At 40.5% G+C, this 17262-nt stretch overlaps 1 long non-coding RNA gene across 2 annotated transcripts in view; it reads right to left on the bottom strand.

The window, feature by feature from the left end:
* LOC125634946 (uncharacterized) overlaps positions 1 to 17262 on the bottom strand; it is a 120960-nt gene that overhangs the window by 93083 nt on the left and 10615 nt on the right. For both annotated transcript variants that reach the window (XR_012667473.1, XR_007356091.2), the window contains exon 2: positions 15963 to 16225. This is a non-coding gene — a long non-coding RNA (uncharacterized LOC125634946). The remainder of the gene's footprint in view (positions 1 to 15962; positions 16226 to 17262) is intronic.

Genomic DNA, 17262 nt, shown 5'->3' with positions numbered 1-17262 from the left:
AATCCTTGAGGGGGCCATTTAGGGATCTGGGGCAAAAATTGGGGATTGGTCCTGCTTTGAGCAGGGGGTTGGACTAGATGACCTCCTGAGGTCCCTTCCAACGCTGATATTCTATGATTCTATGATTACTATAGATGATGCTAAGGGAGCAGTGAGGAATCCACGAATACTCCTAGACTATGGATTGAATTGACTGGTTGAAGGTATGCAGCTCCAAGCAATGGAGGCTGCACCATAGCTCCAAACTCTTATGCTTAGGGCATTTCATTTTCAGTTTTTGCCAGTTTTTCCCCAAAAAAATTCCCAGGTTTGACAATAGCCATTCTTTGGGTTTAACCAACTTTCACCCAAGTTTTTACAGTGCCAGAACTCCCCAGACCTGGCTCCCCACTACAGAAAGAGGGGGCAGCTTGATATCCCTTCACAAAGCCCTTCTGGACAGCACAGTGCACCTGAGCAGAGGAGGGTAACGTCGGCTTGATGGCTGCTGCTCTGCAGCTGGGGAGTGAGACGGGCAGGAAGCCGGCTCCTGGCAGGCGAAACCACACAGCCACCACAGTGACAGGCCCTCGGGGAGATGAAGGCTCCCTCAGCTGCTACATTGTGAGTTCCAGGCACCCGTCCCACTCCCCTTTGTCTTCAATTTTTTTCATCCATTTTTAAAATTTTGGAATCAACGCTGATAAATTCCAAGGAAATTTTAAATGAAATAAATGCCCCCAAACTGAAGGGCCTTATGTGTGCGGCATATCTCAATTTGGATATGTGTTCACTGTATGTGAAGGATCCCTTTTCTTGTGATTCATTTGCCTTTGTGATCTGTCTGAATCCAATCACAATGATTTGTGCATTAGAGGTTATAATTTTTGACATTCCACTTGATAAAATCCACTTTACAGTTATGATTTTTAAAAACCCATGTATTTATTTTAATAAAAGCCAGCAAGGATTTTTAAAAAATATCATAAATCAACCTTTGGCACCATTTAGGAGACCTATCACTTTTATGAGGAACTGAAGCTCAAATTGGGTCTGTAACAATGTAAAAGCAGATAGTACTTACAGCACAAACTGTTGCCCTTTAATAAAATGAGTCTGGATACAAGCATTTCTCAGCTAGACTTCTTCACATCGTAGGAGCACATGAGTGAGACTTTTACTATACAAAAATGATGCTCTTCGCAACAAAGAATTTTTTTCAAGTGTTATAAAATGCATCTAGTTGCTGCATTTGATATGAAACAAAAACTATTTTGCTAATTACCAAGATATTAGCAGGATAAATTAGCTGGCTTAGTAGAATTGAATTTATACTCAAAACTTTATACAAAATCCTCTTGTTTCACTGACCCATTAATAAGATCAGGAAAACAAAACAAAATGTAGATTAGGTTTCTCTTTCAGTTGTAGGCTCAAGCCTGTTGGGTATTGAATACAGTAACATTCCTTATAACATAGTGCTTAAAAATGTAAGTCCTGGTTATGGTTCCATGTGTTTTCATGATAAATTTTAACAGCAAACTTTTAAATAATTGTGGCTCAATTAGATTTATATTAAATTAATAACTTTTCCTAATGTAAATTCCTCTGGAAACTTCATCCAGATAATGTCTATTAACAAATGCTCCCACTTCTCTATAGTTATGGAAGTATTTTGTGCAGATGTACGGTTTTTCTGAATATTTTTATATTCAGTAAAAGAATGGATGGGTCAAAGCAGGATTCATTTGAAGGAGTTAGATTTTTAAAATCCCTTTAAAAATCAGGACATAGCATACCACACTATTAAAATAAAATGCTTAAAAACGAAAAGTATTATGCATGCCACACAGTAGAAGATCAGATTTTTATTAATGCAAGTTTTAAATGCTGATTAATCCTCTTGAGAATCAGTTTCCCAAAGCTTTGGCCTGCATTCAAGTCTTTTTCAAAGGGGCACATCACTTCCATTATTCTGAATATTAATTGAACAACATTATAACTAAGGATACAAAGCAAGATTTAAAACATGATTACAGCTGTCATTGCTTACATCTAAATAAGTCTTTGGAAATTCAAGCTTGGGAAAAAATGTGGTAAATCTCTCTTATCAGAACAGTGGAGCTTTTCCCCTCCCCCACTTTTCGAAAACAAAAATTCTGTGCAGCGTATATTTGTGGCTTGATCTTAATAGAGTCACACAAACTCCCGTCCATTGGAAATTGTGGCTGTGTTTTGGCTGGCAATCTTATAATCATCCCAGAAGAGACTTATTGTCTTTTTTAGATGTTGGGGGGAATGGGATGCTATTGGGTGGAAAGACCAAGCAGTCCAGGTACTTCTTTTTAAAAAGATTTCTTGTGTTTTGTTTGGAATATACATTTTAAAGCCCTAATTCAACATATGTTTAAATTTAAGCATATGAGCAATCTTACACAATGCTCGTGTGCTCAGGGCTGGATTAACTCATCATTGGGCCCTTGGCAAACATACACTTCTGGGTCCTACCGTCTCACAAATAACAAAAAACAGCTAAGGATATGCTGGGACTGGCTGCTTATCCTACTACTGCTTGGAGGGACAGCTGGGCCAAACCTGAGCATGCGGCATCGTGATCTAGCACAGCATTTCTCAAACTGGGGTCCGCAGGCCCCACTCATCAACTCCTCCCCCTCCCTCTCTCTACTCCTCCCGCTCCCTCCCAGCACCTCCTGACCACCAGGGAATAGCTGTTCAGCGGCGTGCAGGAGCACTGGGAGGGAGGGGGAGGACTGGGGACAGGGGGCACTCGAGGGAGGTGGCAGAATCATGTCCAGGGCCACCGGCCCCACTGATCAACTCTTCCTGCTCCCTCCCAGTGCCTCCTGCCCGCCGTGGAACAGCTGTTCAGTGGCGTGCAGCAGGCGCTGGAAGGAAGGGGGTGGAGTGGGGATGGAGCATGCTGGGAGGAGGGGGCAGAAAGAGGCAAGGAAGAGGAGTGGCAGGGGTGGAGCAGGGGTGGGAAGAGGTGGGGCAAGGATGGGGATTTGGGGGAAGGGGTGGAGTGGGGGCAGGGCCTGGGGTGAGTGGGAGGGCTCAAGTAAAATTTTAAATCAAAGTGGGGGTCCTCGGATTGCTAAAATTTGAGAACCGCTGATGAGCACCACTCATGTCTGGCCAACCCGGCCGCTGTGTGTGTACTGTACAGTTGTTTGTTGGGCCCCGCTCTCCATTAAAATGTGCCTAGTTTGCCTATACGTTAATCCAGCCCTGCATGTGTGCTTAAAGTTAGGCATGTGTTTAAGTACCTTCCTGAACGCAAGCCAAGAAGAGTAGCCTCTTAAGCAGAAGCATCTCCTTTGGAATTTTTGTATGTATTCGATGTTCTTGGAACAATGCCTTTTTTGGTTAAAACTGATGCAGGGTTATAGTAACATCTAATTCTGATGAGACAAATTGTATTATGAAAGGAGTATTAAAAATTTATAGTCCTATTTACTAAGTTTATTTGTCAGCCATAAAAGTCTGGATCTTACTTAACCCAAAAAGCATCCAGTCCTAATGATGAAAAAGATATAAAAAGATAATGGTGCAATCATAACATGTCTCAGAGTTTGTACATCTCAGTTGCAGTTTGGCACATTGCATAATTGTATTGTGCCAAACTGGCACCAACCCACAATATGTTAGTGAAAAGGGTCCACCATTTAAGAGGAAAATCTAGAAGTGTTAACTATACACTGTCTAATTATACAACCTTACTGTCCCAGAATGTGATTTCTGAAACCATTTCTGACATATGGGAAGGGGGTAGAACAGCTGGTCATTAAGGTTTTCTCAAGACTATTTAGAAACACACTTGAATGTAATTAAAGTGCTACATTAAATACTGCACTTGTGTACAATGTATTTTTAATCTTTATGGCATGTTGTAAAAGTAAATACATGCAAAGCATTAAAGTTTCTCCCTTCATCTCCTAAATTGTTAAGATATGATGATATTCCCTTGCCATGCTGTGTGTATTACCTAAAGGATGCTATGATACTGTGTATGCATCTTGTTTGCCCCAGGCAATAAGTAAGCCTGATGTGAACTGCAAAAGATGGCTCTAAGTTTAAAATGATTTACTTGACAAAAATGAAACCTAGCAGAAAATATCCTGGAATGTGCTGATTTATTTGGCCATATTTTGATTGATAATGTTGCTGTGAACATCATTTGTTCAAAGTTTTCCTCTCCCATCAGACAGCTTTTGGAACTAATCAGGGTAACCACTCTGGGGTAATTTTGAACTACGCTGGATCCAAAATAAGAAGTAAAAATGTAGTCAAATGTTAGATGTCTCTCATTAACGCCCAGATACTCAAAGGTATTTAGCTGCCTAACTCTCACTGAAATTAATAAGAGCTAGGTACCTAGGAGGAACGGAGCCTAAATATCTTACAAAAATAAAGTTAGTGGATCAAATTTTGTCTTAAGATGCACATGAGTTTACAGGCAGAACTTGGGTCCATATGAATACACTTGTAATCTTTCAGGCCTCGATTCAGCAAAGCACTAAAGAATATGCTAAACTTTGAGCATATGCTTAAGTCCGATCTACTTCCGTGGGATTTAAGTACTTAAAGTGAAGCATGTGCTTAGATGAATCAGGGCCTCAGTTGCTTGTGTATGCCCATCTTTTATTTTCTGTGATACTTATGTCCATCTGCTGAAAAGGAGTTCCCTGTTCTGGTGTAAATCAAGGAGTCAGTGGAGTTATACAGATGGAAAACCAGTATAAAAGACGTTGGAGCCAGAAGGTATGGGGAAGGACTTTTATTCTAAGAACTTGCCTTTTGATCTTTGATACGACTCCAGTAAATATTGCATTGGTATTTTGTATCCCTGATGATTCAAGTGTGTGGTCCACTCCAGACACGGAGGATAACTTAGTATCACCACATTTTTAATGCAAATTCCAGAAAAGAAACCATTTACCATACAGGAGCAAGATGCAACTCCTACTCTAGATTCTAGAGAAATTAATTTTCTTTACTCAAGAACTATGCAATGGAAACCCAAAATAAATAGAAATATGGCTGTCGTTGTATGCTGCTTTTAATCCAGTTATTGTTCGGGTTTCCATTTTTTCTGGTCACTTATCAAATAATAACAGAGTGAAACTCACCTATGTAGGGGGCCAGCCAAGGGCTAAAGAAGGATTTAAGTGATGTATGGCCCTTGTGCTGTCTCTCTGCACAGGGATGAATTTCACAGATATGCAGTGGATGCATCTCTCTCTCTCTCTCACACACACACACACATCTCCTCACTCAGAAATTCATTTATAATTAGGGTTCCATTTGTGTGTGGTACTTATGAATGACCAACAAGATTTTGAAATGCTGTGGCTTTTCTCCCTTGTATTAATCATTTTTAAAATGACACAAAATAATTACATTTCTTTTTAAAAAAAAACAAAACATTCCCCTTCTTCCACCAGTGATATGTCTGCAGCTGCTCCCTTGGGGAAAGTAGACGTGGAATCTTTAGCCAATCACGCTGTCTCATTGACTCAATATTCATTGATGCTGTTTGCACCACAAGTATAATATATAACCTCCTGCTACAGCTATGTTCCACTGGAACAATGAAACAGCAAAGAGAAGCCTGTGAATGCAGGCCTTTACAAGACTATTGAATTGACTTTTGCAAGAGATAAGAATGACCACAGGTCTCCCTGCATTGCTTCACTTATAGTCACCGGGCACACCCATTTAGATGCATAAGCAATAACAAACCAAAACTAAACTAATCAAGCTATTTCTCCCACAGACAAAGGAACAGAAGGAGGGAGGAAGAGAAGGAGGGAGGGAGAGACTGTTGTTGTTTCTATTTTTAAATACTTGAGAGGTATTCAGATACTAAAGTGAAGGGGTCTGAATGAATACCTAGATAAGCCCATTACTACAGAATTGGTTAAATACTCCTGCAAAGCAAGTTGTAGTCTGACTTTTTCAGAGCAATAGCTTATCTCAATACTAACCCTAAATATTTATTTTAAGATCCTTGTTCCTAGAGGATCATAAGGACAAACAATGCAGCGATTAGCTTGAGAACAGCTGTCCTTGGCTTGCTATGTGAACTTGGACAAGACACTTATCCTCTCTGTATCTCAGTTTACCCATTGGTTGAATGGGGATAATCATATTTCCTCAGCTTTGTAAGGTGCTTTGAGCTCCTCGGTGCTAAGTGTTATTAGCTTCCATTCACTTCCTCCAAACCATAGCAGATAGCCACACTTCCAAATGTACCAAGACATCTTCAACTTCCACTGACCTGGACAGGTAGCAGAGATTGGCAGAAAGAACCTTCATTTATCATTTTATCCAAGAGATTACATCCCAGACAATGCTTCAGTGCACAGTGAGCTTTGCCAGGGGTATGAATTGCCCCATTGACTTCAAAGAGCTGAGTACACACTTGAGGGCAGAATTTTCCCGTGGTGTACCACCCACCCCCTTTTGGACTATAGGAAGAAGTTACACTAATTGAGCCATACTACAAAATGTCTGTATTGATGGTAAGCAGAGTATGTGCAATTTGCTCATTTGAGCAAATTACATTGTTCTGCATCCTCCTTCTTGATTGTTTTCCAACAGCCTTGTTGATTTAACCCAATATAGTCATATCATAAACACCCCAATAACCAAGGCAACATACAGTCATCATAAATTATTGCAGAGCAGCTCATGTCTGTCACAGAGATCCCTTAACTTTATTTTATTTTTTAAATCTAGGTGCCTGGTACATGTAAACTGGAATGCTCATCATTTCTGTGGTGATTCTAACCTCAGACTGAATTCAACTCAGCTGAACCCTAAATTAAATCTAATAGATCTTGGAAAGTAACACATCAATCTTGATCCACATGTTTCTAGTGAATGGACATCAACTGTTTTTAGCACAAAGACCAAGCCACATAGAATTACAGTGTTTAATTTCTAAGCCTGAGAGTACTCCTGAGGCACGTAGTTCACGTTCTGTGTTACTACTTTTGGGGCCTAGTCCTAGAAGGTGTCTATGCAGAGCAACTCCTAGGAATGCCCTCAGGTCCTGCTGCAGTCCTATGGGAGTTGCAGGTGCTTGGCTCTATGCAAGGGCATACCTCTTGTTGAGAAGCACAAGGAGGAACTGAAGACTAGAAGGAGTGGGTTGACTAAGTCACATTAACCATTCACACTTATAGATCATTATGCCATTTCCTAGTCTTCTTAAATCTTAGTTACAGTGAGCATGCAGACTTTTAACTCTTCCAGTGCCTTTGCTTAAGTATAGCAATAGCTGGTACTGTGAAGAATACATAGGTTGATGGTGGTAGAAGTCCTCTTCCCTCCCCATCCTGACTATTTCACCTCTCCTTCCCTTTTATACTTTCTCCTCTTCTTCAGTTCTCTTCTCCTCATCTCCTCCGGTTGAACAGCTCATTGTTGAGTGGTGGCATAGTGACATCGGAGGTAAGTCATACCTGCTCACCATCTCTCTTTTCCTCTTCCTTTTCTTCCTCTTCAATTTCTCCCTTTGCCCCGTTCTATGAATAGCAGAGCCTACCTTTAAGTGGTCGGTCTGGGACATCAAAGACTTCTCAGCTGTTTGCAGGCTAGAAGGAAACTGTGAACTAAATCCCGACCCCAATTGACTGCACACATTTTTAAAAAATGAATAAAACATACGCATTATGGGCCAAACACAGCTCCTCCCCTTCTGTGGACTCACCAAGCACCCAAAGCAGCAGAATCACCACAGTTCCTCTGGATAGATGGAGCGGGATAGGGAAAGGCTGCTTTTGACATCAGTTTATGTCCCTCTCTGTTTGCAGATATTAACACATTGTTAGCTTCTCCAGTTGGTCCCTGCATTATTTGCCTATATTTTATGCCCTTGCTGCCCATCCTCTCCTCTTCCAGTTGCAAACACTGGGTATTTAGCCATTAATTATTCAGCTCACACTATTACTTGATTTTTTACCAATAAAGAAATCGTAACTACAAACAAAATTATGAATTTGTTCAAATCAACGATTATAGACGAGGTCAGATCCTGAAGTACAAGCTGGGCCCTTTGCACTTCAGCAACCCCCAAACTTGAAACTGGAAACTTGAATGTTCCCCCAGAAAATCCCATCATTTTAAAAAAATATTCTGAACTGGAGCAAAACTGTGAAATTTTAGAATGTTCCAAAAACCAAAAATGCCAAAAAAAAAATATTGGTTTTGGAACTAGCAAAAACTCTTTTGGTTGCAATAATTTCAAACCTGTATGATGTAATATCAAATACTATATACACTGTATGTGTCTGATATTAAATATATGTATAATATGGTGTTCAATATGTTTGTTAGATTAAAATTAATATTTCAGTGTAATAGAAACATGAAATGAATCAAAACACTAAAGCTGAAACTAAACATTTTTATCTTTTACCAAATGACACATTTCAACATCATCAAAAAGACAAATTTTGGCTTTATTGAAATGAAATCTTTGACATTGTTAAAATGCAATGAGAAAGTTGAAATGATTCATTATGACTTTCCTATTGAAATTGTCATTGAAAATTGACATGTTCCTGCCAAACACTTCAATTTTAGAAACAGCTTCATTTTTCAACAGAAACCTGTTCCATCAAAAAAATTCCAGCTATCTCTACCTATAGTTTCTGATTCTATTGGAATATATTCATAGCCCACACATTGATAATTTGGAAGGAATATGGGGAGATGGTAGAGATCTGTTCCCCCAGGGATCTGTGTGTGGAGGATCTCTTCATGTATGGATCTCCCCATTCCCACATGGAACTTTATCCAACCTATCACCTTCATCCATCCCTAACCTCAAAATTAAGTAACTTTTAGAACACTTGCTTCTTTTCTTGATCATTTGAACACCAAAATTGCCATGTGATAACCAGTGATTTCTTTAGTAGTGTCTCTAAGGGCTTATCTAAACAGTGCTTTCGTCCACACCAGAAAGTCCCATTTCAAACAGTACAACATTAATGTGCACTAGGAAACTTCTAGTGCACACCAGAAGGGTCCAAACTGGCCAATTAGTGTGCAACATGTTAGTGCAGACTATAATTGACACCCTCTGGTGTGGACTAAAGCAGCCTAAACAAGACCTATCTCTTTGTTAGTTCACTCCGTTCTGTAGCTGGATGGCGAGCTGAACATGAGCATTAACATGAACAATCCTTCACTTTACTTCCATAATCTGTTATTCTAATTTATCTGTTTAAAAAAGAATTCCAAATCGTAGCCAAGTCTTTGTTAATTATAATTTAGCTCCTCCTGTAATGCATTTTCCTTTCCATGGTAATAGGAAAAGCATCTTCCTATGGCTATAGAAATCTTTATTTCCTCAACTCAGTAAATCAAACTACATTTCCCTTTATATTCACTATTTCTAATTATTCCAGTCTACTAACTCCCTGAGAGACTGAATACTCCCAAGGCCAAATTGTATAAATCGTTGATTTTTAGCACCTCCTACTCATTGGTTCTGGAGTTATTAGGTCCCAAATTTCTCTTTTGGATGAACACACATGGCTTGCACTGAAGTCAATGGAAACCAAGCATTTATGCATCAAAGGACAGAAACTGGTCCTTACAAATTTCGCTCCCTAGCACTTAATTTGGTGGTAACAGCAGTGGCTTGATTGTTCACCATGTTGATAATGAAGTAGTGAGCCTGGTCAGTTACATCTTTATACTGTGCGCGTAGAAATATTATAGCGGCACATAGAATTCATGTAGAAATGTCTACTTTTCCCACATTGAGGGCAGGGGGGAGAGAAAAGCATCCATGAGTTTACACAATGAGTAATAAATCATAAAACTACCTTTAAAAAGCCTTTGACAGGAGTAAGTGTATGTGAAAACTGCATCAATGGGAGGGCATTTCTTTTTCATACATTTTTCTATATTTTTTCCTCACTGGTGCTATTTAGTCTGAACAAAGAACCCAGAAACATTGTAATGCAGGTCTGAGGTGTTCTGTTGTTCAAAAAGATCTGAATCAACCAGAAACTGCAGAATCACAATTCTGAGAACCTCATTTAATTACAAGAACAACTTAACAATATGGGACAAAAACATAGTCAGCCACAGACTACCAATACCTGCGGGCATGATCCTGCAAGCTGCTGTGTGCTTCTCAAGAACTGCTTGTGGGAGGCATTCAGCACCTCCTAACAAAGCAATGCAACCTCCTCTCCCTCCACCACACACACACACAGGAAAAAGTTTTCAGACAGAATTTTCCGACTTAAAAAATCATGCTGGGGCTCAAAGCAGCCCGCAAAATGGCCCCTCCCAAAAGCTAGAAGCAGCTGAACACTAGTAGCTCCTCAACTTTAACTAGAGCTGATTGGAAATTTTTGGTCAAAACATTTTTCAGAGGAAAATGGTTTTTCTGTCAAAATGGAAACCTTGGTGGAAAGTGTCAACACTTGTCACGTATTTTCTTGTTTTCATTGAAAAACTGGAAACAGGTTTTTTTTTCTCAGTTTTTGGCAGCTGAAAACTCCATTTTTAGCTATTTTTTAAAAAAAGTTTCACAGCTAAAGTAGAAAACGGTCCATCTTGTCATTTGTAACTGAGCACATTCACTGAGTCACAGATAACCATGGCATCCCAATGAGACTATTTTTACAGACTCACTTGTCAGAGGAGAACTGCACTATGCGTCAGGCAGTGCCTTTTACATCAAGAATTCTTTATAAAATTCATCGTCATGCAAGGGACTACTCACAGCCACAGCATGATAATAAATACAGGCAACCCATACATTGCCTCTATGGTCAACTTCCTCTTTGCACTTTCCACAACTGGTCATGAATGAGATAAGATAAAGCCCTCACAAGGGACAAAGAGGTACAGTAACATGTTATTGCAATGCTTTCTACAGTTTGTCATTAACTTGCTATTTATTGCAAGACTTTTTTAAGTACCCCAGCTTGTTATTTAGCTCAGCGTTGTACTGGCCAGAGTCTGCCTAACTTAATAGCCAGGCTGAAATCAATGGGACTGCTGATGGAATCAGATGCTACTTAGTGTGAAGGAAGGAGGCCTGATAGCTTTCATTCCTCTTCTAGTTCTATACTGTCACTCCACTACCAACTCTTTACTGTTATCAAAGCATAAATCAATCACCTAACTAGTTGTGATTTGATTTTTAAATTGTGTAATTAAATCAGCTACCAAAAACCACTGCACAGAATCTGCTATTACATACAGTATGTATATATTTGTTTCTTCATCTTGGATTCCTCCAACACATGTAGCCTGGGGTTTTCTCAGGATCCTGTGGGGGTGAGGCAGCCAAACCCTGATAAATTTCAGTGGGATTTGGGTGCCTAGCTCCCTCAGATTCTCTTGAAAATTCCAGCATTAAGATTCTTCTCTCGGTACTTCCTTAGCAAAGGTGACTGTATTTTGTGTCTGGGAATTCTCCAGAAGGCAGATGCACTGCGGTGCTTGGAGTACAAAATATAGAGCTCATACTTCACAGGACATTTTACAAAAGAACTTTCAAAGTTCACCTCCATGAAATAATTTAAAAGGCTGAATTTTGTTACCTCAAAACTAAACTTAAGCTGCTTCTTGGGATGATGCAATTATACATGATGGGGAAAACCAACTACAATGTGAAGGAGTACTTGTGGCACCTTAGAGACTAACGAATTTATTTGAGCATGAGCTTTCGTGAGCTACAGCTCACTTCATCAGCTGTAGCTCACGAAAGCTCATGCTCAAATAAATTCGTTAGTCTCTAAGGTGCCACAAGTACTCCTTTTCTCTTTGCGAATACAGACTAACACGGCTGTTCCTCTGAAACCTGTCAACTACAATGTGTATATGTGTTTATGGAGTGTGTGTGTGTGTGTGTATGTACGTGTACAGATATAGATATATATATAGTACTTAGATTCTCACTCAAAGGCTTAGGTTCTTATAATAACATGCACACTAGACTTGAAGTACACATCTTTTTGTATACTCTATTACCTCATTGCCATTTACTTGTTGGTAATGAATGCCTGTGATAACAGAACAGCATGCCGATGCGTTTTTTCTGCCATTGTATGTAACATATTTTCTAATTCTTCTGCTCTATTCAGCATTTGACCCCAACGATAGGGGATTATGGTATTAACTCTCTACACAGCACACATTCTTTACAGACTTTCACTAAATACTGTAAGCCTGCTGCAGAGCGGAATAAAAGTGAAAGCATACCGTCTGGTCTTAAGCTGTGCACACAGAGGGTCGTGATCCAATTGGAAGGGAAGCAGAATTTTAAAAAGAAAGAGGTTTGACAAAATTTTAATCCTTGTCATTTTCATTTCTCTTACCCTGTGGATTTGGGTGATTTTATTTACACTGTCAGCTTGAGCCTAGGGATTGAAAATCAGGCTTTTATGGAGATTATTAAAAGTACATACAGTACACTAAAGGTTGGACCACTGGTATATGCTACTAAAAATATGAATGTGGATGCTCTGCCTTGTGCATTTAAGGAAGAATGGTGCATTCTCCCTGTCAGGCAGGACTTAGCCACTAGACTTGTGGTGATTACGATGAGGTGGATGTTATCACGAGGATACTTATGACCGGTTTCAAAGTGCGAAGTGTGTAGTTGAGAGTCTAGGGGTTAGACTGGTCCTTCAGGCACAACCCTGAGCCAGGGCTGATGCCTAAACCTCAGTGTCTTAGGAGTAGTGGAAATCTTTGTGAATCAGAGACACCTCTCCCCAACGATGGCCACATCCCAGAATAATATGGCAGGTTAGATTGTTGGGGCACAATGCAAAGAGCAGCAACCCTCCCAGATCTGTGCACCTATCTAACTGGTAGCTACAACTGGGGTCTAGCTCTAGCCAGCCCATCCCAGCCAGCAGTGCTGGAAGGTGAGGGCACCGTGTATCTTCACAGGGTGCTGTAGCTCCCACTTTGGTGGTCACTCCTCCAGTGCTCCTGGAGGCATTATGCCTGAATCAGCCACGATGTCTTTGGGCAGAGCACCTCTGCACTCCTAGCCTCTATTGTGGGCTTTTGCTGTTGCAGCCTAAATAGAGCTCTGAATAGGGGGAACTGCACTTCAAGGTGACAATGCTCAGCCAGACTGCCAAAAGCCATTATACTCAAAGAGAGACTCTCAGTTCGTAATACTTTGGTCTAATTCAGTTGTTGGGTTTCGTGTGAGGGTGGTGGTGGTGGCCTGTGATATACAGGGGGACAGACTAGTAATCTCTTCTGGCCTTAAACTTTATGAAATTATTCAAATAAAAAAGAAAAACCTTACTGATGCAGCACACAGGACAAAAGTAGAATATTCAGAGATCTGCGCTCAACCTATCAAAATGGCATGTAGATGTCAAAGCAAATCACCGATACTCCATTCGTAAGTGTCAAAATATGATTTGCAACAGAAAGCACCTCAGAGCGATTTAAATTTATATCCAAAAGTGGGCTTGCTCTGGCCCCTAAAATATACAAGTGCATTTTGCAGCACCTGCAAAACATGATTCAGTGTTTAAAGAAGGCTGATAGCTCAGGATCTGATCTTACTACAGTCAATGACAAAATTCTAATTGATTTTACATGGGAGCAGAGTGGGGCCTTCAAACCCAGTCCTGCAAAAAACTCTCCACATGTGCAGGTGTATCGTTCCATTAGCAGCAGCAGGACTATTAGAAGACATGCATATGTGTATGCAGGATCCGGTCTTAGTCGTTACATTTTCACATCGATCCAGGTAATGTCGCTACTAAAAGAATCCTGCTTGAACCCTGAGTCAAGGGCTCACTACAGCGGGCTTGTTCATTTCAAAAAGATACTTTTCTACTTAAGGAAAATATTGGCCTGAAATCAAAATATGTTTTTATCATGAAGCACCATCTCCTGTAGCTCCACCACCCTGTCTTAGATGCCAGTTTTATGCATGTAACAGGGGCTTCTAATAAGGAGTGGAATGGGCTGTAGGGCACACACAGCTTGGATGGCCAACAATTGAAAATCAACTTAAGCTGGAGCCATCTAACTGCAGTGCCAGCAGCACGGGGTTTATGTAGATATGTTAGTTACATAGCTTCCTAAGCCAATTTTCAACACTCTTAGAGTGTCTTCTGATAAAGGGGCCTGATCCAACTACTGGTAAACTCAATGGGAGTCTTTCCATCTTTTGTTACTACTTTTTGTGTAGTAGTAGTTGGATTGAGCCCATAGTGAAAATTTGGCCACAGTTTCGAAAGTCCTTTCAATGTGGTCAGCTCCTGTTAAGAAGTGCAAATTGGCATCTCATGTAAATCCAGGCTGAGAGTGTCAACTTTAGCTTAGAATTTTCTGATTTAGGGTCTGATCCTGCCAGGTGCTCATTACCCTCAACTCCTGTTGACTAGAAAAGGAGCTGAGGCAGTTTAGCACTTCTTAGGGATTGCTCGATATCTTGCAGGATTGCGTCTTTTGTCCTTAATACTATCCCCTTCCTATTATTTCCCTATTACCCTGGGATAATCTCATGGCATTATTCCTATTATGCCACTTGCCATTCCCATTATGTTCTTTAACACTGATCTAAACCTATCTTGTGTATTTAATTTCCTTAGTAAAAAATATGTGTATTTTTAATATTATGCATTTATCTGTTCCAGTTGCATTTATGTAGCCTTCTAAAATGTGCCTTTATTATGCACGCAGTATTATAATGCATCTGGACTATTCTACAAATCTGGTGGACGAGAATAACTCTGAGTACTAGGGGAATCCAGATGTCTAAACATTTTTAGGATGAGTACTGTTACCTATTTGTAATCATAAACGTGCCATTAAACAGCACGTAGTAAAACATTACACCATAGGCATCGTTGCAAGGTACTTGCCTGTCTCATACAACTGGAATATTTTCCCCTATCTTTAAGCTGGAAGGAAAGTAAAGGGCAATCATAATCAGTTTGTCTTTAGTATCTGCAAGTCAGAGTGGAGTATTGGGACCTTACAGACCAATATATTTGCAATTCATCTTTCTCCTTGATTAATTGTTAAGCTGCTGCACAACAGTGGTTTCAAAATGAATTCATCAGTAAGCCTTCTTCATTGGCACTGTGATGCTTTCTAGTATCAGTGCCACCTGGTGCAATGACTGGCTCGACAAGTGAGCAACACATGGCAGAAATTCGGTTAAGTCAAAACTGTTGAATCTGCTTCACACCTTACTATAGTACCAAACCCCTGTGTCAGTCCCCTCTCACCTAAACCCCCACCTCCCCATGCACACACAGAGATGTAGTGATCACTTAGGGCATATAGGAGCTCCAAGGTCCAATTACTGAAACACTTTAAAGCCTGGATGGTGCTTTTAGGCACAGCTGTAAGCAATTGGTGGTGCATAAGCAGCAGATATTCCACTGAAGCACCATTCCCTCCCTGCATCCTACCTCCTTCCAGGAGAAGGTGGTGCAGTAATTTGCTTCTGGCCTATGTCAGCATAAATTAAGTGGCTCAGATGTGCTGACCAGCCCATTGAGGGTGTATGGGGTTGGGACAAAGGTTCTAAACATTCCCCATACTTTCCAGCCCATCAGCTTCAGAGGCCTGGGAGAATAGCATGCACATGGTGCCCACTTACTCCTGCACTTAACCCAAGGTCTGGGTAACCTGTGCAGGTATCCAAGGGGGTTCTGCCTTCCTCATAGACCACTGTGGGGGGGAGGAGTAGTCCTAGTCCCAATGAGGGCCAATGGTGGGAGGGAGGAGTGGTAGGAGAGAGAAGGCTATTTAGGGTACAGCCCACAAGAGCGAGTCTCAGAGCTGGGGTTGACAGACTGTCTCACAGAGCTCATGCTATGGCACTAAAAATAACTGAATAGATGTTTGGGCTCTGAATGGAGCTTGGGTTCTGATGCCCACACCTCTTCTTAGGTTCTAACCCTGAAAATGTGCCATTTGCTGTTTAAACATACCTTTAGAACCAGCAGATTCACTAGCTCTTCTCTTCTCTTTCTTTCTTTCTTTCTTTCTTTCTTTCTTTCTTTCTTTCTTTCTTTCTTTCTTTCTTTCTTTCTTTCTTATGGCTTAAAAACAGCAGTGTTAGATGTCCAAGTCCTGGCTGGTGATCCAATGGATTGCTTCAGGTGATGCAGAGTGGATGGCAGAGATCCCATCAGGATGGTTTCCACTGACAAATGAGCATGGGCACAGAATTCATGAAGAATGAAATGGAGCGCTGGAAGAAAGAGAGAGAGATGGGGCTAGGTAAAAAAAAAAGCCACTGAGAGAAGCTGAGTTTGCTGGAGGTTTAGAGCCCCAAAGCCTTATTGAGGTGGGTGGAGGGCATGAAAAGAAAAGTCGGGGGAAGATATTTGTCTAATAACTATTGAAGTCTAAAAGATTTTTAATGCCTATAGGCATGTGACCCACTGCCTTCTTTTCATACCCTTTTGTCTGATTTTAAGGTTCCTCTGGCCCCAGTTTTTCCACTTTCAACCAGGCAGCTGGGTCCCTTCACTTATCCCGTTAGTTACTCAAGAAAAGTCAAGTTAGGTGTCACAAGGTACAGTAGCCTTTTCTCGGGGACTGGCAGAAGGTGATTCTCTCTCTCTCTCTCTGCCTTTCCTCTTCTATGTTCTTCTGGTTCCTAAACCTCCTCGCTGACTGGATAGGTCTTCCATCTCCACCCCCTTTTCTCTACATTCTTCCCCCTGCTCTTTCCCTCTCATTTTCACCTCTTACTCTGTGGCCCATTCCATACTATGCCTTCTTGGTCTTGGAGCTGCCTGCTCATTCTCTGTGCTCCTTTCTAGCCTCATCCCAACCACAGAATGGTAGGATTAGCCATCCATTCAATTTTCCACTTGCAGAAAATAAAGTGATATAAACTTCAGGAGTGAGAAAATACTACACGTACTCTACCGCCTTTGAAAAGTGTATTTCACAACAAAGTCAAAAAGAATGTACATGATCATACACTAGCTATTGGAAAATTTATTATTAGTATTAATATTTATTTATTTGTAATTCCAAAGCTGAATGCTTAAAAAGCATACCCAGCTTTTATTTTGCTGTTAGATCTGGTCACATAAGCACAGGTAGATTTCACCTCCATAAAATCACAGTAACGGCCATAGCAAAAATCATAAACGTTGCTCTCATAAAAAGAAACTAATACACTGTAGAAAAGTACATATTTAGGTTATTGACTAGTATTCTCTATTGGCCTAAATGTAATTGCCATTAAAGTTAATGGTGTTTACATCTCTTCCC

This window comes from Caretta caretta, chromosome 3 (genome assembly GCF_965140235.1).
Source record: "Caretta caretta isolate rCarCar2 chromosome 3, rCarCar1.hap1, whole genome shotgun sequence".
Classification (NCBI taxonomy): Eukaryota; Metazoa; Chordata; order Testudines; family Cheloniidae; genus Caretta; species Caretta caretta.
This window is presented reverse-complemented; position numbering and strand designations above follow the sequence as displayed.